This window comes from Pseudophryne corroboree, chromosome 1 (genome assembly GCF_028390025.1).
Source record: "Pseudophryne corroboree isolate aPseCor3 chromosome 1, aPseCor3.hap2, whole genome shotgun sequence".
NCBI lineage: Eukaryota > Metazoa > Chordata > Amphibia > Anura > Myobatrachidae > Pseudophryne > Pseudophryne corroboree.
Window position 1 is genome coordinate 789,663,925 of NC_086444.1, and position 21,874 is coordinate 789,685,798.

Sequence of the window (21,874 nt, forward strand, 5' to 3'; positions counted from 1 at the left end):
TTGTTGTTTTGTCTTTGTCTTTGGCTCTATACATAGATAGGTTTTTAAAAACCTTTGTTCTTATTGCGCAGGTACAGTTGCATACCTGACAATTTTTCTGATCGTTTATTTTTTATACCATTTGTGTATGGGTACAAATATTTAGATAAAGTACATACCTTTTTTTGAAGGCAAAGCAGTATTAATGTACGTATGAATAAATATGTACACAAACATTTAAACCTTTGTGACTTTTTATTAACAAATTAAACTTGTCTGCTCGTCTGGATTAGAGATGATAGGTTGGTGGTGATGGTGTTGCAAATTTCTTCTGCACAGGAGTTTGTTCCCTCATACGCATCCGACTGTGCAGTATGCTCAGCTTCTTGAGAGTCCACTAATTCCCACTCAGGTAGAAAATTCTGTTTTTGCAATTCACAAATATTGTGCAAAATACAGCATGCAGCAACCACATGAGGCATAAAACTGGTATCGATGTCATTTCGCTTCATTAAACACCGCCAACGTCCTTTCAGTCGGCCAAAGGCGTTTTCGACCACCATACGAGCAGAGCTAAGGGTATGGGTGAAGCGAATTTGTTCCGAAGTAAGTTGATGGTGCTGAGTGAAACCTTTCATTAACCATCGACACAATGGGTAAGCCGCATCCCCGATTATGTGTAATCTCCATCCCATCAATGGTCTTTGATTTCTGTTTTAAAATATAACAATTTGAATATGTAAGCACACAAGTAAAACAATGATATTGAGTGTACACACTAGACGATATTTATATGGCGCCACAAGGGATCCGCAGTGACCATTACACAGTATATACTAAACATAACCAAGTTAGCAAACAAGAAGACAGCACTTACAGTTCAAGACAATATAGGTAGGACAGGTATAGAAAACCAGGGGTTAGGTGCCATCAAAGGGAGTATGGAGTAGAAAAGGAAAGGCACATGAGGAAAGAAGGTGCTGCTCTTGTGAGCTTACAATGATGCTTACCAATATGTGTGGTCGACCACGGCATGCAGAATTATAGAGTGCCAGCCTTTGCGGTTGTAGTAATCCGCAGGGTTGTCATTGGGGGCAATGATAGGGATGTGTGTCCCATCTATGGCTCCTGCGCACTGTGGATATCCACGTTTCTGGAAGCCAGTGATGGTGTCATCTAAGCGTTGTCCTTGTGGCATGGAGATGAAACGACAGTAAAGTGTTTTCTCTAACGTCCTAGTGGATGCTGGGAACTCCGTAAGGACCATGGGGAATAGCGGGCTCCGAAGGAGGCTGGGCACTCTAGAAAGATTTAGGACTACCTGGTGTGCACTGGCTTCTCCCACGATGACTCTCCTCCAAGCCTCAGTTAGATTTCGTGCCCGGCCGAGGTTGGATGCACACTAGGTGCTCTCCTGAGCCCTTATAAAGAAAGTATAGTTTTAGGTTTTTTATTTTCAGTGAGACCTGCTGGCAACAGGCTCACTGCAGCGAGGGACTAAGGGGAGAAGAAGCGAACTCGCCTGCTTGCAGCCGGATTGCGCTTCTTAGGCTACTGGACACCATTAGCTCCAGAGGGATCGACCGCAGGCCCAGTCCTTGGTGTTCGGTCCCGGAGCCGCGCCGCCGTCCCCCTTACAGAGCCAGAAGCAAGAAGAGGTCCGGAAAAACGGCGGCAGAAGACATCAGTCTTCACCAAGGTAGCGCACAGCACTGCAGCTGTGCGCCATTGCTCCTCATGCACACTTCACACTCCGGTCACTGCGGGTGCAGGGCGCTTGGGGGGGGGCGCCCTGAGCTGCAATAAAAACACCTTGGCTGGCAAAAATACCACAATATATAGCCCTAGAGGCTATATATGTGGAAAATACCCCTGCCAGAATCCAGAAAAAAGCCGGAGAATAGGCCGCGGAAAAGGGGCGGAGCTATCTCCCTCAGACACACTGGCGCCATTTCTCCTTCACAGATCCGCTGGAAGGTAGCTCCCTGGCTCTCCCCTGCAGTCTACACTTCAGAACAGGGTAAAAACAGAGAGGGGGGGCACTAAATTTGGGCGCAATACATATATAATATAAAAAGCAGCTATAGGGGACATAACTCAGTTAGTCCCTGCATTATATAGCGCTCTGGTGTGTGCTGGCATACTCTCACTCTGTCCCCCCAAAGGGCTTTTGTGGGTCCTGTCCTCATTCGGAGCATTCCTTGTGTGTGTGCGGTGTGTCGGTACGGCTGTGTCGACATGTTTGATGAGGATAATGATGTGGAGGCGGAGCAGATGCCTTTAGAAGGGATGTCACCCCCTGCGGGGCAGACACCTGAGTGGATGGGCTTATGGAAAGTAATGAGTGCACGTATAGACTCCTTATATAAGAAAATCGACGACATGCCAAATGTGGGACAGCCGACTTCTCAGCTCGTGCCTGCCCAGGCGTCGCAGGGGTCGTCAGGGGCTCTAAAACGCCCGCTACCTCAAGCAGACCCAGATGTCGACACTGATACTGACACCAGTGTCGACGACGATGAGTCAAACCTGATTGTCACAACTGAGGGCCTGAGCTGACGGGAGGCAGCCTCAGTTGTAGGGGCTGAGATGTAACGGAACCTGGGAGGTTGTATCAGACCCCTAGACATGTAAGTAACATGTAGAATAACTGCCCGAAGGCGTGACCACGACAACCAGGATAAAAGTCAATGATGTTTATTATGACAAACTCCGTAACACAGCAGCAGTAAAAGGAAACATAAAAGTCAACAGAGGATAAATACAATTCCTGGGTACTACAGGGTGGCAAGGGCCACAGGCACTGGTAGTGTGAGACAGTTCTATAATCTTCTAGTTGGAAAGTCCTTACCAGGCCTGACTGTAGCAATGGAGAGAACCCAGGATCGTACCAGCTGATGTTCCAGGAAAGGCTGGGCTGCTGAAGGTAAAACGGCTGCTGTGGATACTGGCTGGAACCAGACTGTTGTTGGTACGGAGTGGATACTGGCTGGAACCAGTTAAATAATAAACGAACTTGAGAGCGATGAAATAATAATGAAGTTTGGAGTTTGAGAGCGGTGAAATAATAATACCGGTGGAGAGTGGTAAACTGCAGAAAAGGACACCGGCCCTTTAAGAGAAGCTATACACTGCTGGAAGCTGGGCTGGAAGCAGGTGATTATTTGAGAGCGGTGAAATAATAATGAAGTTTGGAGTTTGAGAGCGGTGAAATAATAATACCGGTGGAGAGTGGTAAACTGCAGAAAAGGACACCGGCCCTTTAAGAGAAGCTATACACTGCTGGAAGCTGGGCTGGAAGCAGGTGATTATTGTAGCTGGAAACAGGTGAGTCCAGAATGGATCGGAGAGTCAGGCTACACCGCAGATGGAATGCTGGTGCGGGTCTCTATAGCAGAAGTCTGGAGACAGGAGCTGGAACCTGGAAGACAACCACAGGAGAGAGACAAACTGGAACTAGGTTAGACAACCAAAGCACTGACGCCTTCCTTGCTCAGGCACAGCATACTTATACCTGCAGCAAGGAAGGGGTTGGCTAGGCAATTATGCAAATCAACAATACAGACAGCAGATTGGTGGAAATAATCAGATGACAAAATCCAAGATAAAAAAAGAATAAAAAAAGATTACCAGCGCTATGAGTTGTACTACCAATTCAATAAATACTTGGATCAGTTAATTAAAATATTAAATTTTTAATATAAAAAAGCTGCATAAAACTAAACATTCAATTAATGTATGTATACATCAAATTAATTAATTCATACAACATTGGCTCTGAGATTTTGATGATTACTTTGCTGATAGGAACCAAACCATTAGCTTATGATCCCGGACTTTATATGCATAAGGATTCCCTCCTCCTTGTATAGCAATTGCACAGTCAGCTGGTAATGACCTGATATTACCTCATACACAGTTCCACAGAAGATGGTAGTTGTTCATCTGTGTAGAGAGTTCAAGGTGTTTCCATAGATTGCTGGGTATATAAGCACAGGAGAGGGCTGTTTCCTATTTCTTGCATCCAATTTGGAAAAGATGGAAAAAAGTCCTTATCTGGATCAATCTCGAATGGTGTAGGTTTAGGTTCCACAGTGGTATCTTAACGCGTTTCCCTGAGCTAGGTCGCTCAGCTTCCTCAGAACTTCTGAGGAAGCTGAGCGACCTAGCTCAGGGAAACGCGTTAAGATACCACTGTGGAACCTAAACCTACACCATTCGAGATTGATCCAGATAAGGACTTTTTTCCATCTTTTCCAAATTGGATGCAAGAAATAGGAAACAGCCCTCTCCTGTGCTTATATACCCAGCAATCTATGGAAACACCTTGAACTCTCTACACAGATGAACAACTACCATCTTCTGTGGAACTGTGTATGAGGTAATATCAGGTCATTACCAGCTGACTGTGCAATTGCTATACAAGGAGGAGGGAATCCTTATGCATATAAAGTCCGGGATCATAAGCTAATGGTTTGGTTCCTATCAGCAAAGTAATCATCAAAATCTCAGAGCCAATGTTGTATGAATTAATTAATTTGATGTATACATACATTAATTGAATGTTTAGTTTTATGCAGCTTTTTTATATTAAAAATTTAATATTTTAATTAACTGATCCAAGTATTTATTGAATTGGTAGTACAACCCATAGCGCTGGTAATCTTTTTTTATTGTGTATATATTTTTGAGGGGCCTGACAAACCCCTTCCAGCTGCTGTGGTGAATAATTGGGTATTTTCTATTTCTGACAAAATCCAAGATGGCTGCGCCCATGCAGACACTTGGAGGGAAGTTTGGTTTGTAATCCATGTGAGAATTGAAACAGTAATGGCGACGCCGGCCACAGGAGACAGGAGACGCCAGACTGACAAGCGCACATTTAACCACGCGGGCACAGCGGAGGCCGCGGCTGATGAAATCACCACTCTGAGATTCTGCATGTGGAAACTCAGGAACAGCGGGATCCGGTCCTGGAACGCTGAGCCAGCCTTAGGAGGCATCTGAAGGGTAAGTAATGGCGTCCAGATACCCGGATCGTGACAGCACCCCCCCCTTTAGGAGTGGCCCCAGGACACTTCTTAGGCTTTAAAGGAAACTTTGCGTGGAAATTTCGGACCAAGGCAGGAGCATGGACGTCTGAGGCATTGGTCCAAGAGCGTTCTTCAGGACCATAGCCCTTCCAGTCAATGAGGTATTGTAACTGACCGTAACGGAAACGTGAGTCCAAAATCTTGGCCACCTCGTACTCGACTCCCCGTTGAGTCTGAACTTTGGGAGCTGGAGGAAGTGCAGAATGAAACCGATTCAGGATCAGCGGTTTCAACAAAGAAACATGAAATGTCCTGGGTATTTTCAAGAAGGATGGTAACTGTAACCTGTAGGCAACAGGATTGATGACTTGTTCAATCTTGAAGGGTCCGATGTAGCGAGGTGCAAATTTCATGCTGGGAACTCTCAACCTCAAATTCTTCGTGGACAGCCACACACGATCACCCACCTTGAGAGCAGGAACCGCTCTACGCTTCCTATCGGCAAACTTCTTATACCTGAATGAGGCTTTAAGCAGGGCTGCGCGGACGTTCCTCCAGTTATTTGAAAACTGACGCAAGGTGACATCCACTGCTGGAACAGAAGTTGCGGGAAGCGGTTGGAATTCTGGGACTTTAGGGTGGAATCCATAATTAATGAAGAATGGTGTAGAAGAAGATGAGGAATGGTATTGATTGTTGTGGCTGAACTCGGCCCAAGGAAGGAGTTGAACCCAGTCATCTTGAGAGGAAGACACATATATACGGAGGAAGGCCTCCAAGTCCTGATTCACCCTCTCGGTTTGACCATTGGTCTGAGGATGGTAAGCCGTGGAAAACTTTAACTTGACTTGGAGGGCTTGACACAAACTTCGCCAAAATTTGGCTACAAATTGTACTCCACGATCCGAGATGATCTCTACAGGAAGACCGTGAAGTCGGAAGATCTCTTGTATAAACACTTGAGCCAACTTGGAAGCTGACGGAAGACCGGTGAGAGGGATGAAATGTGCCATCTTGGTGAACCGGTCAACTACCACCCAGATGGTATTAAACTTGTTGCAGATAGGTAGATCGGAAACAAAGTCCATCGACAAATGGGTCCAAGGTCGACGGGGAACAGATAATGGAACCAGTTGCCCCGCAGGCGACTGGCGGGAGACTTTGTGTTGGGCACACTTTGGGCAGGAGGCAATAAATTCCATAACGTCCTTCTTCAGAGTTGGCCACCAGTAGGACCTAGAAATAAATTCAAGGGTTTTCTGAATGCCTGTATGTCCAGCAAAACGGGAAGCATGGGCCCAATGCATGAGCTTCTTCCTTAGAACTGGCTTAACAAAACTTTTCCCTGGTGGAGGCGTAGAGTCCATCCCTACCGTGGAGAATGCCAACGGATTAATAATAGGATGCTTGTCAGCAGACTCGGACTCATTTTCTTGCTCCCATGAGCGGGAAAGGGCATCGGCCTTACGATTCTGAGAACCCGGACAGAACTGGAGTTTAAAGTCAAACCTAGAAAAGAAAAGTGCCCATCTGGCCTGACGAGGATTCAGACATTGTGCGCCTTTGAGATATAAAAGATTTTTGTGGTCGGTAAGTATGGTGATTGAGTGGGAAGCTCCCTCCAACAGGTATCTCCACTCCTCCAGAGCGAGCTTGATGGCTAGCAACTCCTGATCGCCAATGGCATAGTTGCGCTCAGCTGGGGAGAACTTCCGGGAGAAGAAACTGCAAGGATGTAGATGTCCATCTTTGGCCCTCTGGGATAACACCGCTCCTACTCCAACGGAGGAGGCATCTACCTCTAAGATAAAAGGAGAGTCGGTGTCGGGCTGTTTCAGAACTGGTGCAGAGATAAACCGTTGCTTCAGAAGGTGAAAGGCCTGTGTAGCTTCCTCGGACCACTTGGACGGATTAGCACCTTTCTTGGTTAATGCAGTGATAGGCGCCACGATGGTGGAAAAGTCTCGTATAAATTTTCTATAATAATTGGCGAACCCTAAGAACCTCTGGACCCCTTTGAGGCTTAAGGGTATAGGCCAATTCTGGATTGCTTGGAGTTTCTCAGGATCCATCTCTAGTCCGGAACCGGACACAATGTAACCTAGAAACGGAATGGTTTTAACTTCAAACACACACTTCTCCAATTTACAATAGAGGTGATTGACACGGAGACGGGAAAGAACCTCTTTTACCCAGAAACGATGATCTTCGAGATTATTAGCAAAGATGAGGATGTCGTTTAGATAAACCACGACATGGCGGTACAAGATGTCCCTGAAAATCTCATTCACGAAGTGCTGGAAGACTGCTGGAGCGTTGCTCAATCCGAAGGGCATGACGAGGTACTCATAATGTCCGTCACGGGTGTTAAAGGCGGTCTTCCACTCGTCACCCTCACGGATTCGGATGAGATTGTAGGCACCCCTCAAGTCCAGCTTTGTGAAAATAGTTGCACCACTAACTCTATCAAAGAGCTCGGTAATCAGGGGTAAAGGGTATCGGTTCTTGACGGTAATGTCGTTCAGACCTCTGTAATCGATGCACGGACGCAGACCACCGTCTTTCTTCTTAACGAAGAAGAAGCCTGCGCCGGCTGGAGAAGAAGATGGTCGGATGAAACCCTTCGCCAGGTTCTCTTTGATGTACTCTTCCATAGAGTGTGTCTCAGGCAGAGACAACGGATAAGTTCGGCCTCGCGGTGGAACCTTCCCTGGAATGAGGTCTATTGGGCAGTCCCATTCTCTATGAGGAGGAAGGATATCAGCAGAGGCTTTACTGAACACGTCCGTGAAGTCTTGATATGGAGGAGGCGCAACATCAGATGACCTGGGGAAGGAAGAACAAACAGGAAGAACTTTGGCTAAACAAGTCTCAGCACAGGAGGGACCCCATGCCAGTATTTGCGTAGTCGTCCAGTCAATTGATGGGTTGTGGAGACGGAGCCATGGAAGGCCTAAAACCACTGGATGTGTGGCTCTTGGAATCACTAAAAAAGAAATATACTCAGAATGAAGAACTCCCACTCTCAGACGAACTGGAAGAGTCCTTAAGGAAATGACTGCGTCAAAAATCTTGCTGCCATCCACGGCAGTCAAAGAGATGGACGAGGACAGTCTCTCGGTGGGTAGGGACCACCGTTTAACATAAGCTTCGGTTATGAAATTCCCAGCTGCTCCGGAATCAAGGAGGGCAATGACGTTCCTGTAACGTTGAGCAATTTGGAGCGACACTGGGAGGTTACAGTCATGAGGAGATGGAGAGGAGATCATTACTCCTAGCCGGCCCTCTCCTTGGCGAGCTAGGATCTGGAGTTTCCCGGACGTTTGGGACAGGCATTGATAGTGTGCGACGGAGCTGCACAGTAGAGACAGAGAGACTCAGAGAGACGTCTTCGGCGCTCAGCGGGAGATAGACGGGAACGACTAATTTGCATAGGCTCATCCTTGGATGGAGATGGTTGACGAGGAGGAGGAGCAGAAGATTTAGGAGTAGATGATCTTCCTCGCTCGGTTGCTCTCTCTCTGAAACGTAGATCAACCTTCGTGCAAAGAGAAATTAGCTCATCCAACTTAGAGGGCAAGTCTCTGGTAGCTAACTCATCCTTGATGCGTTCTGATAAGCCATGCCAGAATGCAGCATACAGGGCCTCGTCGTTCCATGCCAGTTCGGATGCCAGGATTTTAAACTGTATAAGATACTGTCCCACAGTACGTGTTCCCTGGCGTAAACGGAGAATCTCAGATGAAGCAGATGTTATCCGGCCTGGCTCGTCGAAGATGCGCCTGAATGTAGCTACAAAGTCAGTATAGGAGGATAGCAGGGGATCAGACTTCTCCCATAAAGGTGATGCCCAGTCAAGGGCTGAGCCACTGAGAAGGGAGGTGATATAGGCAATTTTGGTACGGTCACTGAAGAAATTGCCAGGTAGAAGCTCAAAGTGGATTTCACATTGATTGAGAAATCCCCTGCAGAACCTTGGAGATCCATCAAATTTTGCTGGCGTTGGAAGATGAAGATGTGGACTGGAAATGGGTAAGGTGGGTGGGGTTACAGCTGGTGTTACTGTAGTGGACGCACCGGACGTGCCAGGTCCACGGAGGGTCGTTTGAATCCCATCCAGCCGTGTAGAGAGATCCTGGAGACAGCGGATGATGTGGCCCTGTGCAGCCTCCTGATGTTCAAGTCGGGCTGCCAGTTCTTGCATCGGCCTGGCCGCTTGATCCTGGTCTCCGGCTGGATTCATTAGGTCAGTGCTTACTGTCGCAACTGAGGGCCTGAGCTGACGGGAGGCAGCCTCAGTTGTAGGGGCTGAGATGTAACGGAACCTGGGAGGTTGTATCAGACCCCTAGACATGTAAGTAACATGTAGAATAACTGCCCGAAGGCGTGACCACGACAACCAGGATAAAAGTCAATGATGTTTATTATGACAAACTCCGTAACACAGCAGCAGTAAAAGGAAACATAAAAGTCAACAGAGGATAAATACAATTCCTGGGTACTACAGGGTGGCAAGGGCCACAGTCACTGGTAGTGTGAGACAGTTCTATAATCTTCTAGTTGGAAAGTCCTTACCAGGCCTGACTGTAGCAATGGAGAGAACCCAGGATCGTACCAGCTGATGTTCCAGGAAAGGCTGGGCTGCTGAAGGTAAAACGGCTGCTGTGGATACTGGCTGGAACCAGACTGTTGTTGGTACGGAGTGGATACTGGCTGGAACCAGTTAAATAATAAACGAACTTGAGAGCGATGAAATAATAATGAAGTTTGGAGTTTGAGAGCGGTGAAATAATAATACCGGTGGAGAGTGGTAAACTGCAGAAAAGGACACCGGCCCTTTAAGAGAAGCTATACACTGCTGGAAGCTGGGCTGGAAGCAGGTGATTATTTGAGAGCGGTGAAATAATAATGAAGTTTGGAGTTTGAGAGCGGTGAAATAATAATACCGGTGGAGAGTGGTAAACTGCAGAAAAGGACACCGGCCCTTTAAGAGAAGCTATACACTGCTGGAAGCTGGGCTGGAAGCAGGTGATTATTGTAGCTGGAAACAGGTGAGTCCAGAATGGATCGGAGAGTCAGGCTACACCGCAGATGGAATGCTGGTGCGGGTCTCTATAGCAGAAGTCTGGAGACAGGAGCTGGAACCTGGAAGACAACCACAGGAGAGAGACAAACTGGAACTAGGTTAGACAACCAAAGCACTGACGCCTTCCTTGCTCAGGCACAGCATACTTATACCTGCAGCAAGGAAGGGGTTGGCTAGGCAATTATGCAAATCAACAATACAGACAGCAGATTGGTGGAAATAATCAGATGACAAAATCCAAGATGGCTGCGCCCATGCAGACACTTGGAGGGAAGTTTGGTTTGTAATCCATGTGAGAATTGAAACAGTAATGGCGACGCCGGCCACAGGAGACAGGAGACGCCAGACTGACAAGCGCACATTTAACCACGCGGGCACAGCGGAGGCCGCGGCTGATGAAATCACCACTCTGAGATTCTGCATGTGGAAACTCAGGAACAGCGGGATCCGGTCCTGGAACGCTGAGCCAGCCTTAGGAGGCATCTGAAGGGTAAGTAATGGCGTCCAGATACCCGGATCGTGACACTGATGCCCACTAAGGCCATTCACTGTATGATTGAGGCAATGAAAGAGGTGTTAAACATTTCTGATATAACTACTGGTACCACTAAAAAGGGTATTATGTTTGGAGAGAAAAAACTACCCGTAGTTTTTCCCCCATCAGATGAATTAAATGAAGTGTGTGAAGAAGCGTGGGCTTTCCCTGATAAAAAATTGGTAATTCCTAAGAAGGTACTAATGGCGTTCCCTTTCCCGCCAGAGGATAGGTCACGTTGGGAAACACCCCCTAGAGTGGATAAAGCGCTCACACGTTTGTCTAAAAAGGTGGCACTACCGTCTCCGGATACGGCCGCCCTCAAGGAACCTGCTGATAGAAAGCAGGAGGCGATCCTGAAGTCTGTATATACACACACAGGCATTATACTTAGGCCAGCTATTGCGTCAGCTTGGATGTGCAGTGCTGCCGCTGCTTGGTCAGATAAACTGTCAGAAAATATTGACACATTAGACAGAGACACGATCCTGTTAACCATAGACCATATAAAAGACTCAGTCTTATATATGAGAGATGCACAGAGGGAAATCTGCCGATTGGCATCTAAAGTAAGTGCATTGTCCATTTCTGCTAGGAGAGGCTTATGGACTCGCCAGTGGACAGGAGATGCAGATTCTAAAAAACACATGGAAGTGTTGCCATATAAGGGTGAGGAATTATTTGGGGATGGTCTCTCGGACCTAGTTTACACAGCAACGTCTGGGAAGTCAGCATTTTTACCCCATGTCCCCTCACAGCCTAAGAAGGCGCCGTTTTATCAGGTTCAGTCCTTTCGGACCCAGAAAAACAGGCGTGGAAAAGGCGGGTCTTTTCTGTCCAGAGGCAGAGGTAGGGGAAAAAGGCTGCAACAAACAGCAGGTTCCCAGGAGCAAAAGTCCTCCCCCGCTTCTTCTTCCAAGTCCGCCGCATGACGGTGGGGCTCCACAGGCGGAGCCAGGTACGGTGGGGGGTCGCCTCAAAAATTTCAGCGATCAGTGGGTTCGCTCACAGGTGGATCCCTGGATCCTGCAAATAGTATCTCAGGGGTACAAGCTGGAATTCGAGGCGTCCCCACCCCACCGGTTCCTAAAATCTGCCTTGCCAATTGCTCCCTCAGACAGGGAGGCGGTGCTAACGGCAATTCACAAGCTGTATTCTCAGCAGGTGATAATCAAGGTACCCCTACTTCAACAAGGCCGGGGTTATTATTCCACACTATTTGTGGTACCGAAACCGGACGGTTCGGTGAGACCCATTCTAAATTTGAAATCCTTGAACACATACATAAAGAAATTCAAGTTCAAGATGGAATCGCTCAGGGCGGTTATTGCAAGCCTGGACGAGGGGGATTACATGGTATCCCTGGACATCAAGGATGCTTACTTGCATGTCCCCATTTACCATCCTCACCAGGAGTACCTCAGATTTGTGGTACAGGATTGCCATTACCAATTCCAGACGCTGCCGTTTGGACTGTCCACGGCACCGAGGGTATTTACCAAGGTTATGGCGGAAATGATGATACTCCTTCGAAGAAAGGGAGTTTTAATTATCCCGTACTTGGACGATCTCCTAATAAAAGCGAGGTCCAAGGAACAGTTGTTGGTGGGAGTAGCACTATCCCAGGATGTGCTGCACCAGCACGGCTGGATTCTGAATATCCCAAAGTCACAGCTGGTTCCGACAACACGGCTACTGTTCCTGGGTATGATTCTGGATACAGTCCAGAAAAAAGTGTTTCTCCCGGAGGAGAAAGCCAGGGAGTTGTCATCTCTAGTCAGAGACCTCCTGAAACCAAAACAGGTATCAGTGCATCACTGCACGCGGGTCCTGGGAAAGATGGTGGCTTCTTACGAAGCAATTCCCTTCGGCAGGTTCCATGCCAGAATCTTTCAGTGGGACCTGTTGGACCAGTGGTCCGGATCGCATCTTCAGATGCATCGCTTGATAACCCTGTCTCCAAGAACCAGGGTGTCGCTACTGTGGTGGCTGCAGAGTGCCCATCTTCTAGAGGGCCGCAGGTTCGGCATACAGGACTGGGTCCTGGTGACCACGGATGCCAGCCTTCGAGGCTGGGGGGCAGTCACACAGGGAAGAAACTTCCAAGGACTATGGTCGAGTCAGGAGACTTCCCTTCACATAAATATTCTGGAACTAAGGGCCATCTACAATGCCCTAAGTCAAGCAAAATCCCTGCTCCTACACCAGCCGGTGCTGATCCAGTCAGACAACATCACGGCAGTCGCCCATGTAAATCGACAGGGCGGCACAAGAAGCAGGATGGCGATGGCGGAAGCCACAAGAATTCTCCGATGGGCGGAGAATCATGTACTAGCACTGTCAGCAGTGTTCATTCCGGGAGTGGACAACTGGGAAGCAGACTTCCTCAGCAGACACGACCTCCACCCGGGAGAGTGGGGACTTCATCCAGAAGTCTTCCAGATGCTGGTAAACCGTTGGGAAAAACCACAGGTGGACATGATGGCGTCCCGCCTCAACAAAAAGTTAAAAAGATATTGCGCCAGGTCAAGGGACCCTCAGGCGATAGCTGTGGACGCTCTAGTGACACCGTGGGTGTACCAGTCGGTTTATGTGTTCCCTCCTCTGCCTCTCATACCAAAGGTATTGAGAATAATAAGAAAGCGAGGAGTAAACGCCATTCTCGTGGTTCCGGATTGGCCAAGACGAGCGTGGTACCCGGAACTACAAGAGATGCTCTCAGAGGACCCGTGGCCTCTACCGCTCAGACAGGACCTGCTACAACAGGGGCCCTGTCTGTTCCAAGACTTACCGCGGCTGCGTTTGACGGCATGGCGGTTGAACACCGGATCCTAAAGGAAAAGGGTATTCCGGAAGAAGTCATTCCTACGCTTATTAAGGCCAGGAAAGATGTTACGGCAAAGCATTATCACCGCATATGGCGGAAATATGTTGCATGGTGCGAGGCCAAAAAGGCCCCAACAGAGGAATTTCAACTAGGTCGATTTCTGCATTTCCTGCAAGCAGGAGTGAATATGGGCCTAAAACTAGGCTCCATTAAAGTACAGATCTCGGCTCTGTCGATTTTCTTTCAAAAAGAACTAGCTTCAGTACCTGAAATTCAGACATTTGTGAAAGGAGTGCTGCATATTCAGCCCCCATTTGTGCCTCCTGTGGCACCTTGGGCTCTCAACGTGATGTTGAGTTTCTTAAAATCACATTGGTTTGAGCCACTAAAGACCGTGGATCTGAAATATCTCACGTGGAAAGTGGTCATGTTATTGGCCCTGGCTTCAGCCAGGCGAGTGTCAGAATTGGCGGCTTTATCATGTAAAAGCCATTATCTGATTTTCCATATGGATAGGGCAGAATTGAGGACTCGTCCCCAGTTTCTCCCTAAGGTGGTGTCAGCGTTTCACCTGAACCAGCCTATTGTGGTGCCTGCGGCTACTAAGGATTTGGAGGACTCCAAGTTGCTAGACGTTGTCAGGGCCCTGAAAATATATGTTTCCAGGACGGCTGGAGTCAGAAAATCTGACTCGCTGTTTATCCTGTATGCACCCAACAAGCTGGGTGCTCCTGCTTCTAAGCAGTCTATTGCTCGCTGGATTTGTAGTACAATTCAGCTTGCACATTCTGTGGCAGGCATGCCACAGCCAAAATCTGTAAATGCCCATTCCACAAGGAAGGGGGCTCATCTTGGGCGGCTGCCCGAGCGGTCTCAGCTTTACAACTTTGCCGAGCAGCTACTTGGTCAGGGGCAAACACATTTGCAAAATTCTACAAATTTGATACCCTGGCTGAGGAGGACCTGGAGTTCTCTCATTCGGTGCTACAGAGTCATCCGCACTCTCCCGCCCGTTTGGGAGCTTTGGTATAATCCCCATGGTCCTTACGGAGTTCCCAGCATCCACTAGGACGTTAGAGAAAATAAGAATTTACTCACCGGTAATTCTATTTCTCGTAGTCCGTAGTGGATGCAGGGCGCCCATCCCAAGTGCGGATTGTCTGCAATACTTGTAAATAGTTATTGTTAACTAAAGGGTTATTGTTGAGCCATCTGTTGAGAGGCTCAGTTGTTTTCATACTGTCAAACTGGATATAGTATCACGAGTTGTACGGTGTGATTGGTGTGGCTGGTAAGAGTCTTACCCGGGATTCTAAATCCTTCCTTATTATGTCTGCTCGTCCGGGCACGGTGTCCTAACTGAGGCTTGGAGGAGGGTCATAGTGGGAGGAGCCAGTGCACACCAGGTAGTCCTAAATCTTTCTAGAGTGCCCAGCCTCCTTCGGAGCCCGCTATTCCCCATGGTCCTTACGGAGTTCCCAACATCCACTACGGACTACGAGAAATAGAATTACCGGTGAGTAAATTCTTATTTTTAGCAAAACCTCTGTGACCTCATGCACGAAAGTGTAAACCGTGGATCTTGCTACGCCAAACAAGCAGCCAATTGTGCGGTATTCGCCAGGGGTAGCATACCACCACAACACTATCGCTAGTCTCCTATTTGCTGGAATGGGTTTTCCGAGGTTTGTGGTCTGCTGAGTAAGTGCAGGAGTGATAAGGTCAAGCACATATTGAAATGTCAAACGTGACATGCGGAAGTGTGCCATCCACTGATCGTCTTCATAAGCTTCCACGGTAGACCAGAAAGCATCTCCCTTCCTGCGGTCTTTACTCCATATTCGTCGGCTACTCGCTGTGGTCAATCTCAATATGGAGGAAATGCTGGCCATCATAAAAGATCTCCTGCGCAAATAATGACATCAAGCACGCTCTCTCTCAGCCATAAATTGCGCCCTTCTCCTCTGGAAATGACACTGTGCAAGGTAGCACAGTGTAAGCAGCTGCACCAAGCTCTCATTTGCTGTATGAAACAACACAATCAGGCAATAAACCAGGAACTCTGGGCTACACAGTTGTATCTCGTCGGCCATGATTACAGCAATGCAGTGTGCAGTTCTCACCCACCTATTTGTGTTCACAAAGTCCACTTTAAATGACATCATCTTTGCCAACCAATCAAAGCTGTTCTTTTCATTCCTCACACTTCTTGCCAGGGCAGACCACTGTGTCAGTGTGAACGGTACCGATCCGGCAATTTCCCGGGTCATTGGTGCACTGTGAACGAGGTGATTCTGAGCTGAGATGTTCTGTGAAGGTTTTAACAACACGGCATTTTTGCAGGGGCGGCAATGTGAACATGGTATTAGAGTGAGATAGTGAAACCTTTGTTTTCTGATGGCTCAATGTACACAAACTTTGTTTAATACACAAAGTTATTAAAAATATTGTATTAAATGACCTTCAGGCTGTGTGTATAAGGTGTATATGAAACATAAATGAATTGTGTGAATGTACACACACTTTGTTTAATGCACAAAGTTATAAAAAATATTGGCTAAACTGACCTTCAGGCTGTGTGTATAAGGTGTATATGAAACATAAATGCATTTTGTGCTTAGACTTGGGTCCCATCACCATGATATCTCATTATAGTATGCAATTATTCCAAAATACGGAAAAATCCGATATCCAAAATACTACTGGTCCCAAGCATTTTGGATAAGGGATACTCAACCTGTAATAGTAATGAGGATGTACTGTACATGAACACACTCCAACAGTCTTTCATTTAGTCCCCTGGGTGTAGTGTATCTAGCGTGTATATCCATTTGTCCTCATATCTCAACAATTGTCCGCTTCTGTTTCCACCTCTTAGTGAGGGGGGTATATGCTCAATAAGGATATGTTTTAAATGAGATAGGGAATGTTTTGCCTTTAGGACCGGGGGCACCAAACAGTTAAATCTATAACATATCCCAGGATGCTCCGGTCCTCCCACCCTATACCCCACCCACAGCCCAAGTCTATTAAGTTTAGTTTTGGTGCTGCCAGGAGCCGGTTCACCGTTTAAACAGTGGGGCTGCTATTAAGCAGCCCAAGCTTTATGTTATGTTTTATTTTAGTTTGTTATTATTACTAGACAGAGCTAGCAGCGCTAGTCAGTCCTCTGGATGCCAGCGTTGCTGCTCCATCAACCCCCCGCCAGGCGCTGCGACTCCATCCTGCTGTCTGGTACTAATAGCTGCTAGCACAGGAGGTCTCGTACTGCAGCCAGAACATGGGACAGGTAAACCCGCATCTTTAATGCAGTCCTACCTCCAGTCTTGGGAGACAGACTGGAGGCGCTGATGTGCGCCACCACTAGACTACCAGGGCTAATATACTGGATCAGGGTTTGCAGGCCAGGGAATGGATGTGTATCTTGTTACCGGTGTCCAGGATCCCAGCGGTCAGCATCCCGACACTGGGATCCCGGCTGCAGAGTGCTGGGGGGGCGGGGCTTGGGTGGGCGCAACAAGTCCATTGCGCGCTCGGTGGCGAGCTGCGATGACAGCTCTGCTGTCTGATATTATTCTACTGTCTGCTTATGCCTTTCCCTTTTTCTTCTCAAACAACCCTGAGAACAAGTGTTTAGGGGTTTAACATACTTCACAGCTACCAGTGTTTGTGAAGGCTGTCACAGTACTGTGATTGTAGCACACTGACTAGTGCCATATTGTGTGTTATACTTTTCTTGCAGCTATGTCTCGCAAAGGCAACGGTCACAAGGAGTCTGTTCCTATGCTGGTCTCATGCAAGTCCTGTTCAGTGGGATTTTCCCCTCAGTAAATTATACAGGATGTTTGTGTGCAGCTTGCTATATCCAACCTAACCAGCCAGGCCCTCCAGCTCATGTGCAGAATCCCCCCTGGGCTTCTTTTTCACAGATACTAGCACAGATAGCTGACCGCCTAGCAACCCCCGCTGTGGCTCCCCTGTGGGATTCCCCCAGCAGGTGCACCCTGCTATACAAGTCACTGCTATGACCCCTCCCTGGGTGGATTTGCTTTCCACAACAGTACAGACCTTAGCTACTAACAAAACCTTGCCTACAAAAGCCACTTGGCATGCTGTGTCATCCTCACAGTCTAGCGTGCAGATTCTGAGGCATTATCTGGAGAGGCAGAAGATAGAAGAGGAGGAGCCTGCTCCTCCACCAAAAAAGACAAAGCTGTTTAAGCACCAGAAGGTAGTAGGCACTTAGGCTAAATTTCCTCAGTCTGAGCAACTTACTGAACTCCTGCGTGAAGCTTGGCATACTCCTGGAAAAAAGTTTCAGCTGCCATAGCACCTGGCTTAGTTTTGCCCTGGCTATCGTCCTCCAGCTGTGGATTCCCATGTGACACGTCTGGTTAAAACCTATCCCTATCCCTACAACATACGTAAAAGAGGATTGAAGTCTGCCTCAAATCTGTCTATTCCTAAACAAGAGCTATTATTTTGCCTGCTATGGCCGCTGCCTGGGTGGTCAAAGCCATTGAGAGCTGGGCAGATGCTCTTGAGGAAGGCCTTCCCTCTGACATTTCCCAGGAACTTATGTCCCACATCATACATATCAGGAATACAGCCTCCTAACTAGGTGAAGCTGTTCTGTATACTGGTCTCTTGGCTTCCAGGGCATCTGCTACCTCAGTGGTAGCCCGCCGCATCCCCTGGTTATGCTTATGTAAAGCGGCCACAGATTCCAAGAGGGTCCTGGAATTGCTATCTTACACTGGGGATATCCTATTTGGCGCAGATCTGGACAAAATAGTGGCTACTCTGGCAGCTGCCAACACTGCTTTCCTGCCTCTACTCCGAGGTACTCTACCCTGTTCCTGGTTCAGAAACCCAATGGGTCTTATCGACCTATCCTCAATCTCAAATCCCTCAACAGGGTTATCAAGGTACCCAGGTTTCATATGAAAACCTTCCGCTCTATTGTCCTAGCTATGGAGCCTGGGGATTTTATGGTCTCCCTGAACATTCAGAATGCTTATCAGGATGCTTATAGCACCCTCTCATCAGCGGTTCCTACGGTTTGTTGTCCTTCAGCAACATTTCCAGTTTTGGGCACTACTCTTTGGTCTTTCTACAGCTCCCAGGGTCTTTACCAAAATTATGGCTGTTTTTGGTGTCGCAGCTGCGTCATCAGGGGGTCAGAATACTCCCATACCTGGATAACCTGCTGATCCTTGCTTATTCTCCAGAGGGCCTTCACCGCCATCTTCAGCTGACCATTGCATTCCTGCATAAACACGGCTGGCTAATCAACTGCTAAAAAAAAGTCATCCCTTACGCCTTCCCAAAGGATGTTGCATCTGGGAGCTCTCCTTGAGTCTCAGGTACAAAGAATTTCATGCTAGCCGACAAAATTTCTACACTACAGCAAAGAGTGCGCAAGTTGCTTCACAGTCACCGAGTGTCAATCCACTGGATTCCATTGTTTCCACCTTTGACATGGTGGAGTACATCCAGTTCCACTCCAGTCCCCTTCAACACCTAATCCTGTCCAGATGAAACAGACAACTGAATCTGCTGAGGTCCCAGAGTTGGTCCTCCGGAAGTTCGTCTATCTCTAGCTTGGTGACTCAACTCGTCCCACTTGGACAAGGGTCGACGCTTCTGGGTCCCGGATTGGATACTCCTGACCACGGATGCCAGTCTCCGGATGGGGGGCGGTGTCCGGACAACACTCGTTCGACTCCACCGAAAGTTGCTTACCAATCAATGTCCTGGAACTACGAGCTGTCTACAGAGCACTGACTCTAGCATTGGACATTCTCCAGGGCAGATCGGTCCAGGTCCAGTCCAACAACGCCACTGCGGTGGCCTACCTCAACCATCAGGGAAGCACTTGCAGTTGGTTGGAAATGCTGGAAGTGGCTCACTTTCTCTGATGGGCCGAACGCCGTCTCCTGGCCGTCTTGTCGGTGTTCATCCCTGGTATCCTCAACTGGTAAGCGGACTTCCTCAGCCATCACGACGTGCACGCCAGCAAGTGGGCTCTACACCCAAATGTCTTCCAGCTTCTGGTGGACAAGTCGGTCCTGCCGGATGTGGACTTTGTGGCCTCCCAACACAACAACAAGGTTTACGTGTGCGGGTCCAGAACAAGAGATCCCGAAGCAGCCTTCATGGATGCCCTGACAGTTAAGTAGACCTTCTGGCTGGCGTACCTCTTTCCTCCAGTCTCCCTGCTTCCTCAGGTTCTCCGGAAATTCAAACAACAAGGGGTCACCGTCCTGTTGGTAGCTCTTGCTAGGCCCAGACGCCATTGTTTCTCCGATCTTCAGAGTCTCACCATAGCCACTCCCTTTCCACTTTCACTACCTGTTGTCTCAAGGTCCTTGTCTACACCGGGACCTAGCTCATCTGTCTTTGACGGTGCGGCTCTTGAGTCACCACATCAAAGGTCCAAAGGTTTCTCTCGCTCTGTGGTCCAGACCACGCTCACAGCGTGACAGCCGGCCTCCACCCGTATCTATGACTGGGTGTGGCATACATACTTCCAGTGGTGCTTTGCAAGACGCTATGACCCTCTGGTTTTCTAGTTTCTCGAATCCTTGCCTTTCTTCAAGCTGGATTGGATCTCTGACTCTGTCTGTCCTCTCTGAAAGTGCACGTCTCTGCTCCTTCCATATGGTTCCAGTTTAAAATTGCTTCACTGCCGGATGTGTGTACCTTTCTTCAGGGTGTCCTCCATATTCAACCTCCCTTTGTCCCTCCAGTGGCTCTGTGGGATTTGTCAGTGGTTCTCCAGGTGCTTCAGGACTCTCTGTTGAACTCCTGGAATTAGTGGACCTCAAAAGGCTAACGGCAAAGACTTTTTCTTCTAGCTGTTTTATCTGCCCACAGGGTGTCAGATTTAGGGGAGCTCTCCCTTTCTGATCTTTCATCGGGACAGGGCTGTTCTTCAAACTCGTCCATGCTACATTCCCAAGGTGGTCTTACATTCCACCTTAACGAGGCGATAGTGGTACCGGCATTCCAATCCCCAGATTACGCAGCAAGGGAGACCTCCTTGGATGTAGTATCTGCGTTGAGGCCTCAGAGGCCTCCATGCCCTGTGTATCTACGTTGATCGTACCAGTTCCTTCCAGAAATTGGATTCCCTCTTTGTCCTCTATGGATTCCACAAGAGTAGCTGGTTAGCTGACAAACAGATGGCTTCGCATGACTATCTCACAGGCTTACACGCAGGCTGGCCTCCCAGGTACAGTTTCCGCTCATTCAACTTGCTCTGTGGTTCCTTCGTGGGCAGTCCACAGTGGTGCGTCTACAGAGCAACTGTGCAAGGCAGCCACGTGGTCCTCTGTCCACAAGTTTCTTTGATTCTATGTCTTTGATACATTTGCCTCTCAGGATGTTTCAGTTGGATGCTGAATTCTCCTTTAAGGCCAGGAGCACCCCCTCCCTTGAACAACTGCTTTGGGATATCTCCATTGTCTCCCCTGTGGAGCCTTATGGACCCTGAAGAAGCAAAGGAGAGTTATGGCCCACCTTAACGCACCTGGCGTCTATTGTTTTCTTTTCTCTTGGTCACTGGTTTCCTTCTCTGTTGCGTGAGAGTGTGATTCCCCTGGGTACCAGTCTTACTTCTCTTCTATCCTACTCCTGCCTTGGGCTTGTTGACAAAACTGAATAGCCTTGGGCTGTGGGCGGTTATAGGGGGAAGGATCGGAGCATCCTGGGATATGTTAAAGCTTTAAATGTGTGGTGCCCAGTCCTAACCATCACCTACATTGTCTCCCCTGTGGACCCTATGGTCTTCGAAGAAAGAGAGTTAACAAAGGTAAGGCTACCATAACGCTCCTTTTTTCCACATAGTCCCCATACTTGTCTAAGCATTAGTTCCAACAGTACATCCCAGCATAAAATAAATCTGTGTCAATTGCCTGAAGCCAGGACATGACGACTTACTGAACTTTGCCATCTGTTGTAACTCGTCTTCAGTTGTCCAAAGAGATGGAAATTACTTAGCGCCTCTTCAGGGCTGTAGGGAGGATGGTCTAGTACCTTCCATGATCACTGCTCATCTTAAACATCTGTCCTGCCATTAACAAAGGTAGCACACTAAGACACAACCTGTTTCCGGGACACGCCCTTTAGTTGCAGAAATCTGATCACACTATGCACCTCAGTGTTTGACACTGTTTCCGCCAGCCCTGACATCTTACAGCTGATATTGGCATGGTATGACTGATATGAGGCGCAGTCTAATGGCCTTGACTGGAAGCAGTGGTCTGCCTGCTCTGGCCTGGTGGGAAATTAGACTGAAATAGAGAACATTACACACGTGAGAGGTCTTGTTACCTTGCTTACTAAACTATCCTTGCTTGTACATATATTTCTGCAGCGAGGTACACTGGTATTCCACAGGGAATAACATC

At 48.1% G+C, this 21,874-nt stretch overlaps 1 protein-coding gene across 5 annotated transcripts in view; it reads left to right on the top strand.

Annotated features, from left to right (window-relative positions):
- Positions 1–21,874, top strand: part of LOC134910378 (NLR family CARD domain-containing protein 3-like) — a 323,407-nt gene that overhangs the window by 53,680 nt on the left and 247,853 nt on the right. Inside the window, exon 1 of one of the 5 annotated variants that reach the window (XM_063918370.1) lies at positions 15,664–15,748. The exons of the other annotated variants lie outside the window; for them this stretch is intronic. The gene's annotated coding sequence lies outside the window, so the exon portion shown is untranslated. Of the gene's footprint in view, positions 1–15,663; positions 15,749–21,874 lie in introns of those variants that run through there. 5 annotated transcript variants of the gene reach the window in all.